The 18,310-nt window shown below is 44.3% G+C and overlaps 1 protein-coding gene and 1 long non-coding RNA gene across 3 annotated transcripts in view; one reads left to right on the top strand and one right to left on the bottom strand.

Moving 5' to 3' along the window:
* Positions 1-18,310, top strand: part of BTBD9 (BTB domain containing 9) — a 290,025-nt gene that overhangs the window by 216,370 nt on the left and 55,345 nt on the right. The window lies entirely within an intron of this gene.
* Positions 1-18,310, bottom strand: part of LOC141985202 (uncharacterized) — a 59,574-nt gene that overhangs the window by 15,531 nt on the left and 25,733 nt on the right. The window contains exon 2 of the long non-coding RNA XR_012638888.1: positions 17,597-17,729. This is a non-coding gene — a long non-coding RNA (uncharacterized LOC141985202). The remainder of the gene's footprint in view (positions 1-17,596; positions 17,730-18,310) is intronic.

Here is an 18,310-nt window from a genome sequence, read left to right as displayed (position 1 = left end):
TCGGTTTTCAAACTAAACCCTGTTTTTCTCTATGCAGTATGACAGTAATGAAAACCAGTCAGGTTCTGGGGTTTTTTTGTTTTTTTTTTTTTTTAAAGGGCAGACATTTGTGACAAGTTTGCCTGAGTTTGTTAGTTTTGAACAATAGAGACATGTACTTGTTAGAAGAATTTACTGACAAGAAGTCTAAAATTCATATTAAAAAGAAAAGAAACCAAAGGCCAGAAGGAATCATTCCTTGGGTTAATGATTCTTACTTTTGATAAAATAAGTACCATGACTAAAAAAACAAAACAGACTATCACCAAGATTAATATCCCCTGAAATGTTGATCTTTGAAGTACTCTTTTTTATTGTTATTGTGAAATGGATTCTAATCTATGGTACTTATTTTATAGTGCTCAGTTTCCCAGTGGAAAGTTCTATCCATGGAATTATTTTGTAGATAAGACCAAACATATGGCTTATGCATATGCAATTCCTAGAAATTTGACACCAATTATCTGTGTGACTATTTCAGTCCAGTTTTATCTTTTTCATAACGGAAAGTACTGTTTCATTATTGCAAAACTAAAGGCACATTGTCTTTATTTACCTTTTTTTCCCACTTGACTTTTGTTTGTCTTCCATACTAGAGTGCTTTGTGGTGGTACATGTTCAAAAGTTTCCAGACCTCTTTATTATTACAACATGCGCATACTGCTTACTGTAGCTATTCCACTTCCCAAATTCTGAGCTCATCTCCCAGCATTCATTTCCTATGTAGATGCCATTTGTACTGCCACCATTAGGACTGAATCAGTGAATCCCATGTAAAAATCTGTTGGGAGGAGGATACTTCATAAGTCCACTTATTTTTGTAGTTTACATTTTCTAGAGTGGGATTTAAGTATACTTTTCCCAATGAAGTTATCTGTCCATCTACAGTGTTCCACTTTTCTGTCCTTTCCCCCATATAATAAATCATCATGTGTCAAGAAATGCAGAAAGGTCAGTGGCTAAAAGCCATAATTTTTAACCATATTTCAAAAAACATGGTTTGGCCTTTTTCAGATTGTTCAAATATTTAGAAGAAGAAAAAATACTTACTAGTTACATATCTTTTATTGAAAACTGGATTTTGGATTTAATTTCTAAAAATAAATTGCCAAGCATTTATAATCTATAACTTGGTGTGATGAATTCTGTTGTTCTGCAGAGAAAAGGGAGACAAACAGCCCAGATATCCATGTTTCAGAGTCATGTGTTGCATGTGTGTTATGTATTCTCATATATGGCTTATAGTCCAATGGAGCAGGAGAGAAGGAACTGCCCTGGACCTCTGGAGTCAAACATTGTAGGTTTTGACCATAATTATGTCTTTTTTGCATTGAATTATCCTCACCCCAGTATTGTGTACTCCAGAATGTGTTGCCCAAGATTCTGAAGATTCACTGTTAGCCTTGTTTGTTGAATGAAAAAAAAATAACACAAATTATAGCAAGACAGCTGGGAAATTGTCCCAATGCTTAGCTTACATTCAAGTCTCACTTGACAAGAATAAAAAAGTCTTCTCATTAATCTGTTCATTACACCACTGGCAGTGTTTGTGTTGAAACAAGTCAGATAGGCATAAAGGGGTCACTTTGTTTAATTATTGAACATAAGATCCTTGAACAATAGAGTACTGAACTACTGTTCCTTGTGCTAATGTGTTCACACTGTAAAGGATTCTCAGGGAAGCAAAAGGAAAGAAAATGAGTACCAGCCTCAAGTACGTGGTATATTAAAGGGAAAGGGTATTCTATAATAAGGTTTCACAGATAAAAAATAGACCTGTATTACATTTCAGTATTTAAGGAGGCACTCAGAATTCTGAATATTCTGTGTTTAAAGTTGCATTTGATAGCTTTTATTTTAACCAGTTGTGGTTAATATCTAGCTCTTTTTCTCTGTGTCCTCTAACAGTGACCTAGAGAGGCTACGGAAAAGGTTTTCCAGTCCCTGGTCAGTCTCAGATGCTGTTTTTTTCATTGCCTGCTTTTACCCAATACTCTTGATTGCTGCTGTTCAGCTACAAAAATCTTGTGGGTTTTCTGCAAGCGCAGTATAAAAAGGCAGCATAAAGGTGCAAAGTATTACCGTTAAAAGTAGTGAGGTCCTTGGTTTTATATCTCTTCTGAAAGACAACACAGTAACCCTAGCACCATGCTGGGGTATTGGTCCCATATTGTCTCAGAGAAAAGAGGGCCCTTGACTGAATCAGAAATACAATTTCCTGCAGGTATTAGATTTTACTCTCACCCAAGCACTGACCTGGGCTTACCCTTACAAGCTTGTAAAATCTGACAAGATCACAGCTGAAAGTGGGCTGGATGCATTTTTTTTTAATGTTTCGTGACAAGGAATGTGCATGAACTGAAATTCACAGAATTTTTTTTTTTTTTAGAAGGACTCCATTTTGATGATGAAAAACAAACTTTTAGTTAGTTAATATCCCAGAGGAAAGGAGAATGTAACTTATTTACCCAGGACAGCACCACTGAAAAAAGATGCTGGGGTGAGTGCAGCTGTACTGGCTGGGGAAAAGGATATTTGTTCCTCCTCTGGACCCACAAGAGTGAAACCCCCAGGGCCCCTCTAACAGCTCAATGTTCTGTGGTAATAGGCAACATTGCTTTTACAATATCGAATCAATCCACGGGCCATTATTGTTACTTTTGTTGTTTCAAAAATAACCTTAGCCACATGAATCCGGAAGAACTGAATGAGTTTTAGTCCTGCAACAGGATAAGCAGGATGTTTAGTTTGTAATACTGCAGAATAATTGGTAGTTTTCCACTTGTCTTTGATAAGAAGAGGTTTGTACTTGCTTTCCGTGGTGGTAAATAGATCAGATTTTTATGCATTTTTCATCTAATATTTTGAATTTTTAAATCTATGTTTTGCAAAGATTGATGAGAAATTGCAAAGTTTAAATATGTCCAGTATGTCTAATGCTTAGTTTTGCATTTAAAAACAAAGTAAAAATATTCAGGGGGAGATGTTTTTAATTAAATCATTTTATACATTCTTAAACTAGCTTTAACTTTCTCTAGTGGCTTTGACTTTCTGCCTCTCATGGAGTATGAATCTTGAAGATCAGCTCAACAGCTACTATGATAAAACTGCCAACTCTCAAGTTAATGTTTTTATTTTACTACAAGAGATTATATCTTAAATACAAACTATCTCCCTCTCTCCACAGTTAGCGCCTGCTGAGGGCTTATCTACACTTAAAACACTATAGTGGTGCAGCTGCGCTGCTTCAGTGAAGGCACTGCCTACACAGACGGGAAGGGTTCTCCCATTGGTGTAGGTACTCCATCTCCCTGAGAGGCGATAGCTCAGTTGACAGGAGAATTCTTCCATTGACCTAGCACAGTCTACACCGAGGCTTAGGTCAATTTAACTGCTTCATTCTGGGGTATGGATTTTTCACACCCCTAAGAGACATAGTTATACTGACCTAATTGTATTGCTCATACACAAATGCATTCTCTGTTCCTCTCCCTCATTCTTCTCTTTTTTGACTTCCTATTAGACATTAGCTCATAAAGCATAATAATGCTTTGGTTTGAGTAGTGAGGAATTTATTTTTCTTGTTTTGAATATGCATGGGTTTGTCTCTCTTGCTCTCTTTGGTATCTGTCTGCAGTACTTATAGGTGCATACTCTTTGTGATGATCAGAGTACAGATGTCCCAAAGGGAGAACAGAAGGTTTAGGCCCCAAAAATAAGCAGCTGAACTGATTGATTGAATGCTATATTATTGTACTATGGAAGTATATCAAGTAAGGTCTTTTATGAAAGCTTGTAATGTTCTGAACTTCAAGGTCATTTTGAGTTATGTATACCCACTGTGGTTATGAATTTTTGTATTTGTGTATTTAGAGAACTGCGTCCATAATCTTTGGCTCGACTTCATTGCAGGCAGGGCAATGAGTGGCCAGACAGGGAGAGGCACTTCGCATGACACATATTTACACAAAACTGCACTCTAGTAGCAATCCATTGTACAACCCAGAAAAAGACAACGGTGGGCCATTAAAGTGAATGGGAGGACATTGAGAAATCCTGGCTATCAACTCAAGAGGGAATTTATCCCACTCTGAATAACCTTGAGTCACCATACCTGGAGAGGAAAAAAAGTGGGTGCAGTTGGAGAAATCCTATTAAAAAGGAGGCTTGAAAGTGAAGTTTTCATCCAGAAACTGAGGGACAGCCTTTAAGGCTTTGTCTACACTGGAACTTCGTCGGCAAAACTTTTGTCGTTCGGGGGTGTTAAAAAAATAAATAAATAAATAAAATAAAACCACACCCCCGAACGACAAAAGTTTTACCAATGAAAAGCGCTGGTCTATACAGCGCTTTGTCAGCAGGAGCGCTCTCCTGTTGACAAAGCTGCTGCCGCTCGTGGGGGGTGGAAGTTTTTTGTAGGAAGGAGAGCTTGACAAACAGCAGCTACTCTGTGCACCTTTTAGCAGCATGGCATAAGCAGTACAGCCATGTCTCTAAAAGCTGCTTGGTGTAGACAAAGACTTAGTGGGACCCTGCCTGTGAACACTGGATCCTGCCCTATAGCTAGTGGGTACAATATGGAACTGTTTTAAGGCAATAAGTAACTTGTAATAGAAAAGAGATTTTATCTAATATGAAAGTGGTAAAGCATGAAGTCGCGTCTTTGTTTATTTTCTGGGTAACATGTATATATTTGCTTTCCCTCACTATTTCAGCGGAGATCTGTGGTTTTTCTGCTAAATAAACTTTTTGTTTATTTTTATGTGAAACGGGTCTCTGATGTGCAGACTGCATGTTGTGTGTGTATGTGACACAAAATGAATTGATAACTGGGGGACTGATTTTGCACTGTCAGGAATGATGAACCAGAGGGGAATGGTCCAAGTATCTGGTAGTTAAGAACTCTGGGAGGATGGATTTAGGAAGACTGGGGGCTGGAAGGGCTGTTGGTGTTACCTTGCAAGGAGTAACTAGGCTGGTGGAAGCCAGGGTGAGACCTTGTGCTTGTAAACAGGCTGCTGGTGTCAGGGTGTTGAATTGTGGCCTCATGGCACCAAGGAACTCCAGGGCAGGCTGTATGAAAACCCGTTCCCAGTCTGGGTGATCTCCAAAATGTCACAGTGGTATAGTCATTATAGGAGTTGCACACCAATATCAGCCTACTGAGGTTCACAGTCCAAACACTTGCTAAGCAGACCCCAATGGATTCAAAAATGAAGAAGCGAAGTACGAACTATGGCTTATTATTTTCTTTTGTTTATTTTGGGTTAAGGGAAATACAACACAGAAAGAGGGAAATGAGTCAGATTCCTTGGACACAATGGATAAAAAGCAGCTTGGGAGCTAATGTTTGAAATATGGTTTTCTGGAGCAAGAAAGATCAGCAGAGGATTTGAGAAGCTTGTTCATCCAGTATTTTGAGCAGCAGCAGGAGGAGGAAGAGGAAGGTGACCCAGGGTTGGGAAACCAGCCAGACATTAACCCCTGCAGGAGACAGCTGTGCAGGTAGAGCTGGCTAAATTGCAGCTCCACAGAGACAGAGGCCTGTGTGTGCAGATGGCAAAGATGACAATCCGAGAGATGATTGCATGAGCTGCAGCACAAAAAAGAAAAGCTGCAGTGGTAGCAGAATCTCACCAACGGTGCTTAGAGATAATCGAGGCAGCCAAAGCCAACAATGAGGCAGAGGAGCGGGTTCACCAGTGGTGAATGGAGGCGACCTAGGCAGCCAAGGCCAACTACAAGGGACAGGACAAATGGCAGCAATCAAAATAGAAGAGAGAACATACAAGCGGCAAATGAAGGCACAGAAAATACAGATCTGAGTACTAGAGCAGCAGAAAGGTATTCCCCAGCCCAGTGTTTTCCCCAGGAATTGAAATTGGGGGGGGTGTTCAAATTTACAGGCCGGGGGGTCAGGGCCGATGAGGGGTGAGACCGTGAGGGTGAAGGTGGGCTGTATGGCACCATAGTAAAAACTGAAAAATGCTTCATGATCATTTTATTAGTTTTTAAAATCATCACACAAATTCAAGTTGGCTACTCAAGCCTTCTATGAAGCTCTACATCCTTCTTGGTTTCTTGTTATAATTTTGCACAACTCTGTTAATTAACTTCTTGAATGCAATGCATTCATCTTTGGTGCCTTCTCATGTGTCCGGTACTTCCATTCCTTCAGTTGATATGCTCATTAGTTCATTCATGTGATCAGGCAGAAGGCGACTTCTTTCAGAACACAAAATTCTATTCAATGATGAAAAAGAACGCTCAGCTGTAGCTGTTGTGACTGGGAGTAGCAAGAGATGAATTCCTACTTCTTTCAGCCCAGGAAACATAGCATAAAGATCAGGTCAAGCCACTAGTGATGATAAAAAAGAAGTTGAAGTCAAATCTTCATTCATTCATCGTATGATATTCCACTCTGTGTTCAAATTCTCTATTCTGTCCTGAGCACATGGCAGCCCCATTGTTGGTAGTGCCTCACTCCACTCAACTGTTGGTGTTTTATAGGACAGGGATCTGTAAAAGCTACGTAGAGGTTGAGTAGAATCTAGAAGTCGCTGTTGTAGATTTTTAAGAATCAAGTCTGTGTACTTTTTCAGTTGTCTTAACAAACACTTCTTGTCCTGTTCACTTAAGGATTCAGTATAAATGCCTTCATTAGTCAACTTCTGGACTGAAGTCTTTGCTTCTTCCACTACTGGTAAAAATGAGAAAGTAAGCAATTTTTCAGTAATAGTATGCTGGGACACTTTTGTATTTTTATGTCTGATTTTGTAAGCAAGTAGTTTTTAAGTGAGGTGAAACTTGAGGAACGCAAGACAAATCAGACTCCTGAAAGGAGTACAGGAGTCAGGAAAGGTAGAGAACCACTGATGCAGGTGATTTGTTTCTGGTGTTATTCCCTGAAAAAGAGCAGAACTCATGGGAGGATCCTTTGAGGTGATAAAGAGACTAAATTAAGTGCATGTACAGAAACCTACCGTCAGGGCTTACCCCAAACTGCTCACATTAACATACTGAAAATATAATAGGGAGGCTATAGTAAACATGATATGCTATGCAGATGAGGGCTGCAGAGTATTGCCTCTCTTAGACTTAATGTTTGAGAGTAAGGGGGAGACCCCGTTAGAGAGTGTTAATTGAAGTGAAAGGATAACCCAACTAGAAAAGAGAGAAGTCATGAGTGTGTTACAAAGTCAGAAAGGGGTGTTTTCTAACAAATCTAGCCTGACTCACGTGAGAGAACATCAGATTAACACCAATGAAGCACACCCAGTAACCAGTAGGGCTTACAGGACAACAGGGATGAGGGAAGAGATCAAGGGGGAGATGCACAGCATGCTAGACATGGAAATTGTAGCAGTCTCAGACAGCCCCCTGGGTTTTCTTTGTTATCCTAGTGTCCCACAGAAAGACTGTACAGTAGGGTTTTGTGTGGATTATAGAAAATGTAATGCTGTTACAGTCCCAGATGCTTGTGTGGATATGTTAGATACACTTAGCTAAATATTTAACTGCTGTGGATTTAACCAAGGAATCTTGGCAAGTTCCCTTGGATACTGAGTCACAGAAAAAGTCTGCATTCATTACTGATTTGGGACTTTTGGAGTTTAAGATACTACTCTTTGGATTAACTGATGCAGGGGATACATTCCATAGGCATAATCAGATATTATGTGGGTTCCAGGACTTTGCTATAAATTACATAGATGATATTGCTCTATTTAGCAACACCTGAGAAGAACACAAAACACAAGTGGGGAAAGGTATTGAGAAATCTTGAGGAGGTAGGCCTCACAGTGAAGGTGTCAGAATGTATGGTGGGGTCAGCAAAGATCTCTTAACCAGGGTCATTGGGTGAGTGGAGGCCAAATCTACCCAGATCTCCTGAAAGTGGAAGCTATTGTGAATTGGCCCAAAACTAAAAACTGGTTCAGTCTTTCATAGATCTATTATCAAAAATTTGTGGGAGGTTTCTCTAACAGCATTGGTCCTATCACAAACCTATGCCAGAATACAAAGGCAGAAAAAGTGGTTTGATTAGACATCTGTCAAAAGGGTTTTGATGCAGTGAAACAAATTTGATCAAAGACACCCATTTTAGCCAGTCCAGATTTGAAGAAAAAGTTTGACTTGTGTTCTGATGCACCCAGCACATATCTTGGAGCTGTATTGATGCAAACTGGGGAGGATAACAAGAAACACCCCTTTGCATTTCTGAGCAAAAAACTGTCTCCCACCGAACAGAATTATTCTGTAATAGAAAAGGAGTGTTATGTCTTTGGGTAAGCTGTAAAACAACTCAGACCCTACGACATAGTCAGGGGTTGGAGAACAAGATAGCGAAACTCTGCATTAGCCATTCATTCACGTATATATATTCATCTTTGCAACTACTTATCCCTATTGGGTTTGAACAAGGCCAGCTGCTGCCAGAATTGTTGATTTTGTGCTACCTTGTAAGTCTTGTAAATCATGATGATGAGATGAAATGCCATGGTGCTTTCATCACAAGCCATTGCTGTCGTTTATCTGTCTTGTACATGGCCCTCCTGTAGATTTCTTGCCTGCCGTTTTGATGCCTGTGACTTTTTAAAAGTATTATGCCAACATGTAGTTGATCTGTTGAATTTGTATGAGTTGGCCATGTTCTGCTGATAACCTTTTAAAGCAAAATCGTGGATTATAGAGTCAAACTTGTTCCTTCTATTATTTCTTTGTATACGGCTCATTATCTTCCTTTCAGACTTAGTGACTTTTCTCAATCACTGTCCACAGAAGTGAGGATTAAATACTTTCTCTCAAACTCATAATTCAGCAGAAAGTTCTGCTTTGACCACCTGAATTCAGGTGCTTTTAAAGAACAGCTTTTTTGTTAGTTTTATGAGACTTATGATTTCTCTTCTATTTTCTTAAATAAGATAAGCAATTTGCATTTATTTCAAACTACTTCACCAATTGTATTTCTTATGCCTTTGATTTTATACAAGATAGACTTGTTTGTAGCTGTAAGATACCAACCATATTATAGGCTTCTCGCTATACTGTCCACATCTACATTAGGCAAATTTATATACTCTCCTCTTTCTATGTTGTTTCAGGATGTCCACCTTCTTCTTCACTCCATTTTCTTTCTACTTTCTCATTAGGTGTATTGATTTAAATAATCAATTTTAATCTTGTTTTGCATTTGTACTTTTTAGTTATTTTCCAAAAGAAAGATTGATTCTTACTGGTTGATAACCATTAAAACATGTTGATTTGCAACTAAATATAGGCTTTATACTAAATTGGTACTACTTTTTGTGAATCAGAAGGATTCATGACATCTATACACATTTATTTAAGCAATTATATAGCTGAACATATATTCATTCAGATTCTTGATTTTTACATTTTTATTATATTAGAAAATGGTGAATGATGTATTGCTTATTAGATTTTTTTTAATCATGATTTGTGTCAGGCTGCATTTGGATGGAAATTTAAATTCAATTAAAAATGCACAAAAACAGAATTTTAAACTTTTTTTTAATTAAATAAGTAAAACTAAATTACACATGTGTGATACATAAGAGGGAAAAAGCAAGTTTATCAAAACATGATTTGCTTTTAAAACTAACTGATTTATTAAACAAAAGAAGCGTTATCAGTAGATAGTGAATTGAACTGATTATTTCTAGTCACCATGTCCTTCAAGATTTTAGAATTAGTAGATTGCATCCTCTCAAACCTCATTTTTATTCATAGATGGAAAGAGAAGAACAAGCTTTATTGCCTAGTCCCAATTGGTTTCTCAACTATGAGCTGAAATGAAAAAAATATTCTCTCTTCACTGTAGAAGTAGCTACTATTGTCAAAAGCTGGTTTAGCTCTTCAACAAACTCTGGTTCCAGGTGCTTAGACAATGACTTCCTCCAGCGCAGTGGTTTGACTTTCTTTAAAACTTCAGCAACAAACATGTACTACTTGAATCTTACATATTTATTCAATTTAAATAATTTTAATAGACTGAGGTAAAATTATGCCTTAACATAGATTGTCATAATTTCATATTAAATTTTAAATAGGTTTATTTTTACAAAGAAAATGTGTTTAACTTCAATCTAAAAAATCCTATTTAAATTTATAAAAGCTTTCCCCCACTTAAAAAAAGTCATTGGATTTTATCCAACCTGCTTTCTGATGCTGTATGTCTGAGGGAAGACTTCTCAGCATTTTAGATCATTTCACTTATTCTGTGATATCTTTGATTTATGCAATGGCTGCGATAAGAAATGCAAAGGTGAAAGGCTGAGAGACCAAGATGTTGAGTCATTCAGACCTCAGATACAGAGACCACTAAAATAAATCTCAATATATAATATATATGGTGAAAAATAAATTAGGTTCTTCTTCAGGTGATCGCTCATGTGTATTCCACAATAGGTGTGCGTGCTCGCCATGTGCAGAGGTGCCAGAAGTTTTTCCCCTAGGAGTACCCATAAGGGGGGAGCGCCCCAGCGACCCCTGGAGTGACGCCTCCATGGCGTGGAATAAGGGGAGCTGCATGCCCTCCCCACCCTCAGTTCCTTCTTGCCGCCAGTGAAGGTGTGTCGGAACTATTCTGCTCCAGCTTTTCTGTAGCTCGTCCCCAGCCCTGCTTGTTCATTCAGTGTTGGTACCTGTAGTTAGTTAGCTGTTTAGTTAGTTCAGTTAGTTAGAGCACCTGAGCCAGGGCATGCCCCACACCCCAGGTTTTAAGTCGTGCAACACTTGTAGGCGATCTATGCCAAGGAGTGACCCGCATGCGAACTGTCTGCGCTGTTTGGGAGAAGCCCATATCAGCGATCGTTGCAAGATATGCAAGTTGTTTAAGCCTCAGACCAAGAGAGAAGGGGACATTAGGCTCCGGGCCATTCTGATGGAGTCAGCGCTGACCCCGACTCCAGCCCGCCTCTCCGAGTCGGCACTGGGTACCACGGTATCAGTGCGCAGCGACCTTCCGGCGCCATCGACCAGTTGACACTGCTTCCCATCCACGGGGCATGCCAAGAAAGCTAGAAGGATGCCTTCTTCGCAGCAGCACCTAAGTAAACCCAGGACAGAGGCTAGACCCATGTCGGGCAGTCCTCAATCCCCACCGGCCTCTAGGTCTCCGACTCAGGTCGAATGGAGTAGCCCGGCCCATTCTGAGCAGGCCTCCCCAGATGTCCGGACGCCCTCCACGCCTGAGGCCCTGCAGGCTGCCTGGGATGTTATGTCCATGACACTACCAGGAGCACTGCCGATGTCAGCTCCACGCTCCAGAGGCAAGCTGCTGCTGGGATCTCAGCAGTCACCCCGGCTCGGTACTGGTCTCGGTCGAGGGAATGTTCCCGACTTCGTTGGCCACCCAGCGACCGTTCAGGGCAAAGTCCACGTGGATTGCCCTCGACTCCCACCAGACTGGTTGGGTTCCGTCTGACCGAGACTCCCGGCACCGCTCCACCTCAAGGAGCGAATACCGACGGGACCGAGGCAGACGTCGCCAATGGTCCTTGTCTCAGAGGGGTTATTGTAGCCAGTCATGGCATGGATGTTGGCGCCATTCCCACTCGGAATCCCTCTCCAAGACCCCGCCAAGGCATCGCCTCCACAGCCCCGGGCGTCGATCGCCGGTGTCCTGCCGTTGCAGGTACACCCGTCAGAGCCAATCGCAGAGCAGCTGTTACCGACAGTACCAGTCCTCCATGTCACGATCATGGTTCCGTGGTCGACGTCGCTTCAGGCATTGCCGCTCCTCCTGGTCCAGGGACAGTGGCAGGTCGTACGTCAGCGCGGCCTCCATTCGTAGTCGTCCATTGATGGGCTATGCCAGCCAGGCTGAACAACTGGCTCCGCTGGTGCTGCAGCAGGTGCAGGGGCACCAGGCCCAGTGGCCGGCCCAATGGTACCAGTGGGCACCGTGACCTCTGACACAGCCCCCGGTGGCCGGAGCCTCAGAAGAACCATCGGCCTCCCTCTCCAGACCTCCGAGGAAGGAGTCGGTGGGACGTACATCCCTGGCACCATGCCTGGAGACCCACCAGGTGGTGGACCCTCTGGTGCCGGTGGACACCCAGAGTACCGCACCGGCCTCCTTGGCCTCCCCAGATGAGGTGATTATGGCCTCACCCTCTTCCTTCCCGCAGGAGGACTTTAGGGCCCACCAAAAACTCTTAAAAAGGGTGGCATCAAGCCTTCATCTCCAGGCAGAGGAGATGGAGGAGCCCTCGGACTCCCTGTTTAATGTGCTGTCCTCTTTGGCACCGGGCAAGGTAGCCTTGCCTCTCCATGAGGGGGTGGCAAAAATTTCAAATGCCCTGTGGCAAACACCGGCCTCGTTGGCCCCCATCTCTAAGAGGGTGGAACACAACTAGTTTGTACCTGCCAAGGGACACAAGTACTTATACACCCACCCAGCGCCCAACTCCCTTGTGGTTGAGTCAGTCAACCACAGTGAACGGCAGGGTCAGCCAGCCCCTACGCCGAAAAATAAAGACTCATGGAGGCTGGACTCTTTTGGAAGAAAAATTTATTCATTCTTGAGTGGCAAACCACCAGGTACGAGTGGCAAACCACCAGGCTCTCCTGGGCCGGTATGAGTTCAATCTGTGGGGCTCCCTGCCCAAGTTCAAGGACTCACTCCAGGAGCGCAATAGGAAGGAGTTCAAAGCGCTGGTGGAGGAGGGTACAGTGGCTGCCAGGGCAACCCTACAGGCAGCTTTGGATGCAACAGACACGGCTGCGCAGTCCACGACCTCCGCGGCATCCATGACAAGGGCGTCGTGGTTCCCGCTCTCTGGGCTGTCCAATGAGGCACAGACCTCCATGAAGGATTTCCCATTTGACAGCAAAGCTCTGTTTGTGGAACAAAGGGATACAAGGCTGCATGGCATGAAAGACTCCCGCACGACCCTCCAGACCCTGGGTCTCTGTGTTCCAGCTCTGGCTAAATCTAAGTTAAAGCTGCAGCAGACTCCCACTCAGGCCACCCACCTGAAATACAAGGCCGCCTATAAGAAGTCGCGGAACTATAAGAGGCGCCCTCAGAGGCAGTCTCAGCCTGTCCCCCAACCTGGGTCCTCCCAGGGCAAGCAGGCGGGGAAAAAGCGGTTTTGACAGGACACTCGGGGGCGCCCTGCCAGTTCTCATCAGGGATGCACTCTCAATAAAGTTCCCTTCTCCAATCCGTTGTGTGCTTTCCTCCCAGAGCGGTTGCAGCTGACCTCGGACTGATGGGTCTTCAACACCATCTCCCAGGGCTACAACCTCCAGTGTACTTCTTCCCCACCCAACCATCCCACGCCCCCGTCCCTCCTGGGGGACCCCTCGCACAAAGCTCTGCTCGAGCAGGAGGTGGGGCGGCTCCTGGGCCTAGGAGCTGTGGAAGAGATACCCAGGGAGTTCAAAGACAAGGGGTACTACTCCCGCTATTTCCTTATCCCGAAGGCCAAAGGGGGATTCAGGCCTGTCCTGGACCTGTGAGGTCTGAACCAGTACATGGTGAAGCTCAAGTTCCGCATGGTCTCCCTGGCCTCCATCATCCGCTCCCTGGATCCCGGGGACTAGTACACTGCCCTCGATCTATAGGACGTATACTTCCACATTCATATATTCAAGGGGCACAGACGCTTCCTCCGTTTTGTGGTGGGGCAGGAACACTACCAATTTACGGTCCTCCCATTTGGCCTGTCCACTGCCTCCAAGGTATTTACAAAATGTATGTCGGTGGTAGCGCCCTACCTCAGGTGCCGAGGGGGTCCAGATCTTTCCCTCTCTGGACGATTGGCTGGTCAAGGGCAGCTCCCAGCCGCAGGCAAGGGATCATGTGACGCTCCTCCTGTCCACGTATACCGCTTTGGGCCTGTTGGTAAACAACTCCAAGTCCACGTTAGTCCCGGTTCAACGCATAGTGTTTATCGGGGCGCTCCTGGATGCCTTGTCGGCCAGAGCCTCCCTCCCACCGGACAGGTTCGAGACCCTGAAGGGGCTCATTGACACGGCCACAAGGTTCCTGGTGACAACAGCCAGAGCGTGCCTCCAGCTCTTGGGTCACATGTCGGCGTGCACGTACGTGGTCTGTCACGCCAGACTCAGGATGAGGCCCCTCCAGCCCTGGTTGGCCTCGGAGTTCTCCCAGGCCAGGGACAGGATGGACAAAGTCCTCACCTTACCTGACTCGGAGATTGCCTCCGTACGGTGGTGGTCCGCCCCAAGCAACATGCTCCAAGGGGTCCCATTCAGGGACACGGCCCTGTCACTGGAACTGGTGTTCGATGCCCTGGACCTGGGTTGGGGGGCCCTTGTGGGGAACGTTCAGACCCAAGGTCTGTGGTCAGCTCAGGATCTGACCCTACAAATAAATGTCAAGGAACTCAGGGCAGTACGGCTGGCGTGCGTGGCCTTCCACTCGCGCGTAGAGGGCAGAGTGGTCAGGGTCTTCACGGACAACACAGCCTCGATGTTCTATATCAACAGGCAAGGTGGGGCCCGATCCTCTGCTGCGAAGCCCTCAGGCTGTGGGATTTCTGTACAGCTGACGCGATCTGCCTAAAGGCCTTCCATCTACCGGGTGCACGGGCGGATTGCTTGAGCAGGGACTTCTCTCAGCACAAGTGGTCTCTCCACCCAGAAGTGGCTCACAGGCTTCTTTTCAGAGTGTGGGGGACTCCGCAGGTGGACCTGTTCGCGACTCGGCAGAATCGGCGCTGTCCCAGATTCTGCTCCAGGGGGGAACTGGGACAGGGCGCTATCTCTGATGCCTTCCTCCTGTCCTGGTCAGGCCAGTTTCTCTATGCCTTACCCCCATTCCCACTGATCAGCAAGGACTGGAGAAAGTAAAGATGGACAAGGCCTGGGTCCTCCTGATTGCCCCAGCATGGCCCAGGCAACATTGGTACGGGACCCTCGTGGGCCTGGCGGTTGCTCCACTGTGGCCATTGCCGTTTCGCCTGGACCTGCTCTCCCAGGACTGGGGCTGCCTCTTCCACCCCAACCTAGCAGCTCTCCACCTCACGGCATGGCTGCTCAGTGGTTAGGTAGGGAGGAAAGGACGTGCTCAGAAGGAGTTCAACGCGTCCTCCTAGAAAGCAGGCAGCCCTCCACGCAACGCGCCTACTTGGCAAAGTGGTCTCGGTTCTCCAGATGGGCGGATGAGCGGGGCGTTTCTCCAGTGGCCGCCCCAATCCAGCTTATCCTGGACTACCTTCTCCACCTTAGAGCCCAGGGCCTGGCACCCTCATCAGTCAAGGTGCACCTGGCGGCCATATCAGCCTTCCATCCGCTGGTGCAGGGTCACATGGTATTCTCCCATGCTATGATTGGCCGGTTCCTCAAGGGTTGGACCGTCTTTTTCTGTATGTTAGGCCCCGGGTCCCGCAGTGGGACCTGAATCTGGTGTTGGGCCATCTCACGGGGCCCCCGTTTGAGCCGCTAGGCACTTGTTCCTAGTCCCACCTCTCGTGGAAGCTGGCCTTCCTGGTGGCGGGATCATGTCGGCCAGGCGGTTCTTGGAGCTCAGGGCCCTGATCTCTGAGCCTCCATACACGGTTTTTCATAAGGACACGGTCCAGCTCCGCCCACACCCTGCGTTCCTCCCGAAGGTGGTCTCCACCTATCACATGGGTCAAGACATTTTTCTACCGGTCCTTTGCCCCAAGCCCCACGCATTCAGTGAGGAGTGCCGTCTCCACATGTTCGATGTGCGACTGGCGCTGGCTTTCTATCTCGAGCGGACCAAGCCATTCAGAAAGTCCTCGCAACTATTCATCGCCTCGACTGAGCGCATGAGAGGTCGGTCGGTCTCCACTCAGTGGTTCTCCAACCGGATCACTTCATGCATCCGTACCTGTTATGATTTGGCAAGTATCCCCCTGCCACCGATTGTGAAAGCGCACTTGACTCAAGCGCAAGCCTCGTCGGCTGCCTTCTTGACCCACATCCCCATCCAGGACATTTGTAAGGCTGCCACGTGGTCCTCGGTTCACACGTTCACCTCGCACTATACGATCATCTCCCAAACCAGGGATGACGCCGGGTTCGGCAGGGCTGTACACCACCCCGAGAATTTTTGTGAACTCCTACCCACCTCCAACAGATATAGCTTGGAATCACCTATTGTGGAATAGACATGAGCAATCACTCGAAGAAGAAAAGACAGTTACCTTTTCCATAATTGGTGTTCTTCAAGATGTGTTGCTCATGTCTATTCCACATCCCACCCTCCTTCCCCTATGTTGGAGTTGTTTGGCAAGAAAGAACTGAGGGTGGGGGAAGCACACAGCTCCCCTTATACCGCGCCATGGAGGCACCGCTCCAGGGGTTGCTGGGGCACTCCCCCCCACGGGTACTGCTAGGGGGAAAACTTCCGGCACCAGTGCACGTGGTGAGCACGCACACCTATTGTGGAATAGACATGAGCAACACAACTCGAAGAACACCAGTTATGGAAAAGGTAACTATCTTTTATTAAAATATGTTCAGTGCAGGCACAGAGCAGAAGAGGTGTCCATTTTCAACAAATATGGAGACTGATTCTCCAATCTTTACTCAGGCAAAACGCTCACAGAAGTCTGAAATATTGTATGAGTAGACACTGCAGGGTTAGGACCGTGATTTTTAACCTTTGTCAGTACTGCCATCTTTATACAGGCAAAACTCTTGAATTCTCTGGGAGCTTGACCTGGGTAAAGGACTGTTGGATTTGGCCAAATGAAAGAGCCAAAGCCTTCTATGGAGGAAGTTAGAATCTTGATGCATCCAGGCAACATTTTCCCTTTATCACAAAGAAAATGGCTTATTTAATCTACAAACTGTAATTCTGGGAAAATTTTAGATATAACAAGAAATCTCAAATTTGAGGGTCTCATTTCCTTTAAAGAGCAATAGATTCTCAAACATGAGGCTAATAAAGATCGTTCATTGAAAAAGAGCAAAGAGGTTAATCTTTCACTGTATAAAATTATGAGTTTCATACACTAATTGGTCCCTAACAAAAGTGGTATCTAGGAGAGTCTTCCTGAATATTTTTAAAATTATATTTATTCCCTCAAAAAAAGTATGTTTTATGTTATTACTGACCTGAAATAAGTATGGATGTTTATTAATGAACTAACTTTTGTCAGTTTTTATGGAAAGATAGCTATTTGACTGCTGTAGTCTTTCATATCAATGTGATTTTATTTTTTAAATATGTTGAAAAGAATTCAGAAATTCTTGGCTATATCTCAAGTATATAGAATAGTCATACTTTTCTGTTAGCCTAAAGAACATGACCCCATATTTGGTGCTCAGATACATATGTGAAGTAACATGGGGATTTTTCCAGAAATAGATGAAGAAAACTTAACACAGAGAGTTGCATCCTGATCACTGCTCTTCTCTCACTAGAACACAGTACTTGCCCATTTCTACCACCTTCCATCTGAAGACCTCAAGTTACTTTACAGTTGTTAAATGACTTAAGCTTCACAGTATCATTGTCAGGTATGTAAATATTATCATCTGCATTTTATAGATGGGCATGCTGAAGTACCCTGAGGTTCTGACGTACCCCATTTCTCACAGAAAGTCCGTGATCTTCTCATTCCTAGTTCTGTGCTTTAACCACAGGATTATCTTTGGCTTCTCCTCTTTGCACTTTTTACAGCTTGGTGTCCGCTTCACTCAGTCAAGTGTCTCTGTGACTAAAGGAAAATCAGTACAATGTGAAAACCTGATTTTATTAATTCAGAGGCTGATAAGTTAATTATAGGGATATCAAAATGTAAACAGTCCCCCCCAACCAAATCAACTTTTAACTTTTCATATTTATCAAGTATAGTTTGCCAAATTTCTGTCTATGAAACTTCTTCTCCTGAAAGTTTAAATAACCCAATGTCTGACTGCCCTCTTAGCGCAAAAAAAAAAGGGGGTGTGGGTCTCCTCCTTCTGATTATCTTTACTACATATCATAATGAGTAAAACATTTTCCAATTTCAGAATCAAATGTCTCCCTCAGTAACTTCATTCGTAGGTGATGGAGAACAAACTATTACCACGAGTGCTTTTAAATAAATCATAATTATGTATGCAGAAGCCTCAACTAAATTTGGGTACTCAATGACTAATCACAGTTGGGAAAGGTTGAAATATGTAATTTGTTTAAATAGACAGTTCCCAGCCTCTCCTCCCCACACGTATTTCTACTTTCTTCTTTTGGGTTACAGTAGTTTTACTACTAAATGTCACCTGAAGAGAATTAAAAGCACTCCTAAATGCAACTTGC

This window comes from Natator depressus, chromosome 3, assembly GCF_965152275.1.
Source record: "Natator depressus isolate rNatDep1 chromosome 3, rNatDep2.hap1, whole genome shotgun sequence".
NCBI lineage: Eukaryota > Metazoa > Chordata > Testudines > Cheloniidae > Natator > Natator depressus.
This window is presented reverse-complemented; position numbering and strand designations above follow the sequence as displayed.